Source organism: Balaenoptera physalus (assembly GCF_965194825.1).
Source record: "Balaenoptera physalus genome assembly, contig: SUPER_2_unloc_15, whole genome shotgun sequence".
In the NCBI taxonomy this organism is placed as follows: domain Eukaryota; kingdom Metazoa; phylum Chordata; class Mammalia; order Artiodactyla; family Balaenopteridae; genus Balaenoptera; species Balaenoptera physalus.
In genome coordinates, this window is record NW_028126559.1 from 506,306 (window position 1) to 512,723 (window position 6,418).

The following is a 6,418-nucleotide window of genomic DNA, read 5'->3' on the forward strand; positions in this document are numbered from 1 at the left end:
AGCAAACAAAATATTGTAATCAAATTTGCTGTGATAAAAAATTAAAATTTACTTAAAAATACGAACAAGAAGTAATGAGAAGGGGGTGCTCGGGCTCCGGCCCGCAGTTCGAGCGGCGAGAGTGCTCAGAGACGCGACGCGGGCCAGAGGGGAGTGAGCGGGCGCCTCAGTGTCCCTCCCCTTCCCACCCCTCGCCTCGCCGCCTTCTCCCCCCTCAGCCGGACCGGAATTATGTGATCCCGGAAGTTCCGGCGCCAATGTTGTGTGGGATAAACAGTAATGGCGGAGGCTGCAGCTCCGGGAACAACAGCCACAACATCAGGAGCAGGAGCGGCAGGGGCGGCGGTGGCAGCGGCCTCCCACACCCCTATCCCCACAGTCACCTCCCCGTCCCTGGGGGCACGGGATGTGACAGCGACGGCAGCGGCGGCGGCGGGACCAAACAGGTCACCTGCAGGTATTTCATGCATGGGGTTTGTAAGGAAGGAGATAACTGTCGATACTCACGTGACCTCTCTGACAGTCCATATGGTGTAGTGTACAAGTATTTTCAGCGAGGGTACGGAGACCGCTGCAAATATGAACACAGCAAGCCATTGCAACTGCTACAGATCTAACTGCAAAGTCACCCCTTGCTGCTTCCTCAAGTCTCTCATCAGTAGTTGGACAGATTGGTGAAATGCATATGGGCGAAGCTGAGTCAAGAAATTCAAACTTTTCAACTGTAGGAGCGCGTTCAGAAGACTGGGTGAACGCCATTGAGTTTGTTCCTGGGCAGCCCTACTGTGGCCGTACTGCCCCTTCCTCCACTGAAGCACCCCTGCAGGGCTCAGTGACCAAGGAAGAATCAGAGAAGGAGCAAATTGCAGTGGAAACAAAGAAGCAGATCTGCCCCTATGCTGCAGTGGGAGAGTGCCGATATGGGGAGAACTGTGTGTATCTCCATGGAGACGCGTGTGATATGTGTGGGCTGCAGGTCTTCCATCCAGTGGATGCTGCCCAAAGATCACAACATATAAAATCTTGCATCGAGGCCCATGAGAAGGACATGGAGCTCTCGTTTGCTGTGCAGCACAGCAAGGACATGGTGTGTGGGATCTGCATGGAGGTGGTCTATGAGAAAGCCAACCCCCGCGAGCGCCGCTTCGGAATCCTCTCCAACTGCAACCACACCTACTGTCTCAAGTGTATTCGCAAGTGGAGGAGTGCTAAGCAATTTGAGAGCAAGACCATAAAGTACTGCCCAGAATGCCGGATCACATCTAACATTGTCATTCCAAGTGAGGACTGGGTGGAGGAGAAAGAAAAGAAGCAGAAACTCATTCAGAAATACAAGGAGGCAATGAGCAACAAGGCGTGCAGGTATTTTGAAGAAGGACGTGGGAGCTGCCCATTTGGAGGGAACTGCGTTTACAAGCATGCGTACCCTGATGCCGTAGAGAGGAGCCACAGAGACAGAAAGTGGGAACATCAAGCACATAGCGGGCCCAACGAAGGAACCACTTCTGGGAGCTCATTGAGGAAAGAGAGAACGGCAACCCCTTTGACAACGACGAAGAAGAGGTTGTCACCTTTGAGCTGGGCGAGATGTTGCTTGTGCTTTTGGCTGCAGGTGGGGACGACGACCTGACAGACTCTGAAGACGAGTGGGACTTGTTTCACGATGAGCTGGAAGATTTTTATGACTTGGATCTATAGCAGCTTTGCTGGGCGTGTGAACTGGTCTGCTGAGCCTCAGACGGCAGCCCTCCCCGCTGGTGGCAGCAGTGCCCGTGGTTCTCTTCTAGGCAGGCCTCTCAAGTCCAGGTGCTGTCGTAATAATTTTTACCCAGGGCCTGTCTTCTCAATCCCTCACCTTTCCCCAAGGAGTATGTTGTTTTCTCTGTTTAAAAAAGTTCCACAATGAATCTTAAAGTTAGTTTTCTTGTAACATGAATTTAACGGTCAGACAGAGTGTAGGTTTGCTGCGTCATCTGTTTTCAGCCAGATTCACACAGTTCAAGGGTAGCATTTCCGGATTTCCAGTACTCATTTTTGAGGACCCCAGGTTCAAAAGTAACAGCATTGGCCCTGCTTTTGGGTCCAAGAATTGGGGTGATAGGTGAAGGATCTGAACTGTGGCATGTAGCCTTCTGCTATAGACTTAGGCGGATGCTTGAGGTTTCTGGTGAATTCTGCACATCTGTGTTTTTATATCTGTTCCCTGCCCTGGAATCCCCACCCTGTGCACTCGTTCTGTGGTTTTCGTCTCTTGTTTAATTGCACACAAGTACTACTGCTGGGTAACCAGAACCAGGTGCGACTGTGTTGAGATTTTTACTGTGTTTAGCCTGATAGGAAAATTGTGAAAGAACACATATAAAGATATAGCGGAATAAAATAAATGCAGAGTTGGAAGTTGACTCCCAAGGGCTGATAGACTTGGTACGTGTGAGTGTGCAACAAGCTTCTCATCCCTGCATAGATGCAGTGTCTGTAGCCTTAGTGGAAAAACTCAAGTTTACTGGTTTCAGCCTCGTGTGGCAAATAGATCTTAAAGAACAAAGCAGTATATTGGTAGCTGTTAATAGAGCAGGGCTAGCTCTGTCTATATAAATAGGGAAATGGGCTTAGCCATAGAGGTTCAACTATCTGGTTATCTCATGTATTAACACACATTGGGTCTCAGTTACACAGTTGTATTTAATGTTTTATGATCTCCTAGACTTTCTAGTCCAGGCACTTTTTGACAAGCCTTTGTCCTCATTTGAGGGGTTTTGTTGTCGGGTTGTTGGGTCCGTTTGTGTGGGTATTTGCCTCATGCCATCCCTGAGCTTTGCAGCTAGACAGGTGTGATTCAAAACTATGTTCTAAGGTGTTTCCTGTAGTGGAGTAATTGGTTTGCAGTAGTAAGTCATGTTTTTCCACTAAAAGGGGACGGAGGGGTGGTAATCCACGAGATAAGCTAAAGTTAAATTGTTAGAAGAATTCCTTGATCAGAAAATATAAATTTGCGTTTTGTTGCTCTATTTCCTGAAAGTAACTTGGAGATAAACCTGATTTGTCCATCTACTGCTTTGATCCCTTGGATACCACTCATACTTTCACGTTAAGCAAAAACAAGTAATTCTTGCAGGGGTCTCTGTCTTTTTCAGCAGCCCTTTTGTAAGACGCACTTTTCCCAAATAAAACAATTTTAAACCTCCCTCCCCCCCAAAAAAAGAAGTAATGAGACATAAACTTAAAGGGCTTTTTCCTGGCACATTCCATTCTAGTTTACAAACTAGAACACCACTTCAATTAAGGCTCTGTTGCATTAGTAACCAGATTTGAAAAGGAGAAATGCTGCCGCCTTGTGGCCGTTTCCCACAAGAGCGACTTTACACCCACAGCTAATGGTCATTAACATTCAGAAGGACTCGGGGCCATAAAGGACAGCTGCCCTCAAAAATTGTGCTGAGGTAAGGAATGGACAAAACAATTCAAAACAGGCCAATTTTTCAAGAAGATAGTATGAAGAGTGAAGTTTTACTCACTCTCTTTAAAAAAAACAGGAAAATGGATAAAAGCTCAACCTCAGGAAGTATTAGACTCATGCAATCTAATCTACAAAAAGGTTTCAACGCACACCAGTCGACTGACCATCAGCAAAAAGTCTACAAACAATAAATGCTAAAGGGGCTTTAGAGAACTGTGTACCCTCTACCTGCTGGTGAGACGTAAAGTCGTAAGAGCCAACAATGAGAACAGAAAGGAGCTGCATTAAAAAGTAAAAATTGAGGTACCATTTAATCCAGCAGGCACGCCACTGGGCCTCTCACCTGAGAAGACCGGAATCGAGAAGACATAGGCTGCAAAAGCTGCACTGCAGCCTTATTCACAATAGCCAAGACAGTGAAGCAACCAAAATGTTCTTCAACAGGTGAATGGATAAAGAAGAAGTGGTCCATGAACACAATGGAATATTAGCCATGGAAAACAATGAAACACTGCTCTTTGAGGCACCACAGGTGAACCTGGGGATAATCACCAAACATGATGTAAGTCGGAAAGCAAAAGACCTATATCCTATGATATCACTTACAGGGGTTAGCTAAAAACTGACACAAATGAACATATTTCCACAGAGAAAGACGCTCACAGAATTAGAAAACAAACTATGCTCATGTAAAAGGAAAGGTGGGGGGAATGGATAAATTAAGATGAGTGTTACTATACGTATACAAATACATATTATATACATTTATCAAAAAGACCGACCATATAGCAAGGGAGGTCTACAGAACACTCTGTAGTATTTTACATGGGAAGAGGATCTGTACAAGAATAGACATATACAATGTACAAATGAACCAGATTCTGTACACCTAGGACAAACAATAGTCTAATCTTTACCCCGATTAAAAAAAGTAAAAAAAAAAACCAAGAAGAAGTAAGGAGACCTAAACTTATGGGGGTTTCTCCTGGCACATTCCATTCTAATTTAAAACCTAGGAACACGACTTCCTGGAAGGCTCTGCTGCCTTAGTACCCAGATTTGGGAACGGAGAAATGAGGCCTCCTTGTGGCCATTTCCCACAACAGCAGCTTAAACACATTGCTAAAGGTCACTAAATATTCACCAAACTTGCATTTATTTAAATGACTCCTGCCCTCCAAAAATTCCTGGGGTTGAAAATCGACCAAAGTTTCAAAAGAGGGCAACCTTTCAAGATGACAATTTCAAGAGGTATATTGTACTCACATTTTTTTTAACAGAAAACAAAAAGGCGAGGAAAAATGATGAATTTTAGGAATTTTTAAAGACATGCAAACCCAAATTACAAAAACCGATCAGCTCACAGCAGTCAGAATGGCCATTAGCAAAAATGCTGCAAACAATAAATGCTGAAGTGATTGTGGAGAGATGCTTGCCCTCTCTTCTATGGGGGACGTGGTAAGAGCCACTAATGAAAACACAATGGAGGTGCTTTGAACATTGAGCTACAGGTCAATCATTTACACCCAGTGCTGGGCGTAACCCCTGAGAAATGAGAATCAAAAAGTCACAGGCTGGCAATCCTGCACTCCAGCAATATTTACCATAGCCAACACTTGGAAGCAACGAAAATATCAATCAATACAGGAATGCACCAAGAAGAAGTGGTCTAGGTACACAATGGAATATTACTCCAATAAAAACTATAAATTAAATTTAAAAAACAAACAAAAGTAAGGAGACATCCGCTTTTGTGGGTTTATCCGGGCACATTCCACTCTAATTTATAACCGAGGAACACCACTGGCCGTGAGGGCTGTTTCCCTAGTTACCAGAGTGGGGGACGTAGAGAGGCTGCCGTCCTCTGGCCGTTACCTGCAAAAGCAGCTTTGAAACCTGTGCTAATGCTCACTTCATATGAACAAGTACGGCAGGGCTGTAAATGAAACCTGCCCTCAAAATGTTTAGAGGGAGGTAAATGGCCAAAGCATTTCAAAATGTGACACATACTTTAAGAAAACACTTTGAAGAACTAAGCTGTAATCACAGATTGAAAAATAAAAGCACGTGCCTTAAAGCTCAATTTCAACGGATTATGAGACACATGCAAATTCAACCACAAAGAGGTATTATCTCAAACCAGTCAGAATAACCATCAGCAAGAAAACTATAAACAATAAATGCTGAAGGTGTTGTGGAGAAATGCATACGCTCAACTTTAAGAGGGACGTAACTTGGAAAGAGCCACTAATGAGAACTGAATGGAGGTGCCTTTAAAAGGGAAATATTGAGCTACCATATGATCCAGCAGGCCCCTTCCTGGACCTATACCCTCTGAAGACAGAACTGGAAAGACACAGGCAGGCAAAACTGCACTGCACAGTATTACAATAGCCAAGATATGGAAGTAACCAAAAAGTCCACCAACAGATGGGGGGACAAAGAAGAACTGCTACATGTAGAGATGGAATATTAGCTAGCGAAAAAATGAAACAAGGCCATTTGCAGCACCATAGATGAGTCTAGAAGTAATCACGCAACTTGTAGTAAGTGAGAAAGCGAAAGACACATATCCTATCCTATCACTTGTAGGTGTTACCAAAAAATTGATACCAATGAAGATATTTCCACAGAGAAAGGCAATCACAGATTCATTAAACAAACTTATGGTTCACCAAATGGAAAGGTGTGTGAGGATTGGATACATTACGGTATTGGGGTTAACAGAGATATACAAACACATGTGAAATACAGAATCACCAAAGACCTACAGAATACCAAGAGAAGACTACTCAACATTGTGTCATAGCCTACATGGGAAAAGGATACGAAGAAGAATAGATATATGTATATGTGTGAAAGAACCACATCTTGCACACCTAGAGCAAACAAAATATTGTAATCAAATTTGCTGTGATAAAAAATAAAAATTTACTTAAAAATACGAACAAGAAGTAATGA

The 6,418-nt window shown here is 43.9% G+C and overlaps 1 pseudogene across 1 annotated transcript; it reads left to right on the forward strand.

Moving 5' to 3' along the window:
- Positions 1-279: 279 nt before the first annotated feature.
- Positions 280-1,698, forward strand: LOC309656598 (E3 ubiquitin-protein ligase makorin-1 pseudogene; annotated as a pseudogene). Its single transcript has one exon. The product of its transcript is annotated as an E3 ubiquitin-protein ligase makorin-1 pseudogene (transcript).
- The last annotated feature ends 4,720 nt before the right edge of the window (positions 1,699-6,418 follow it).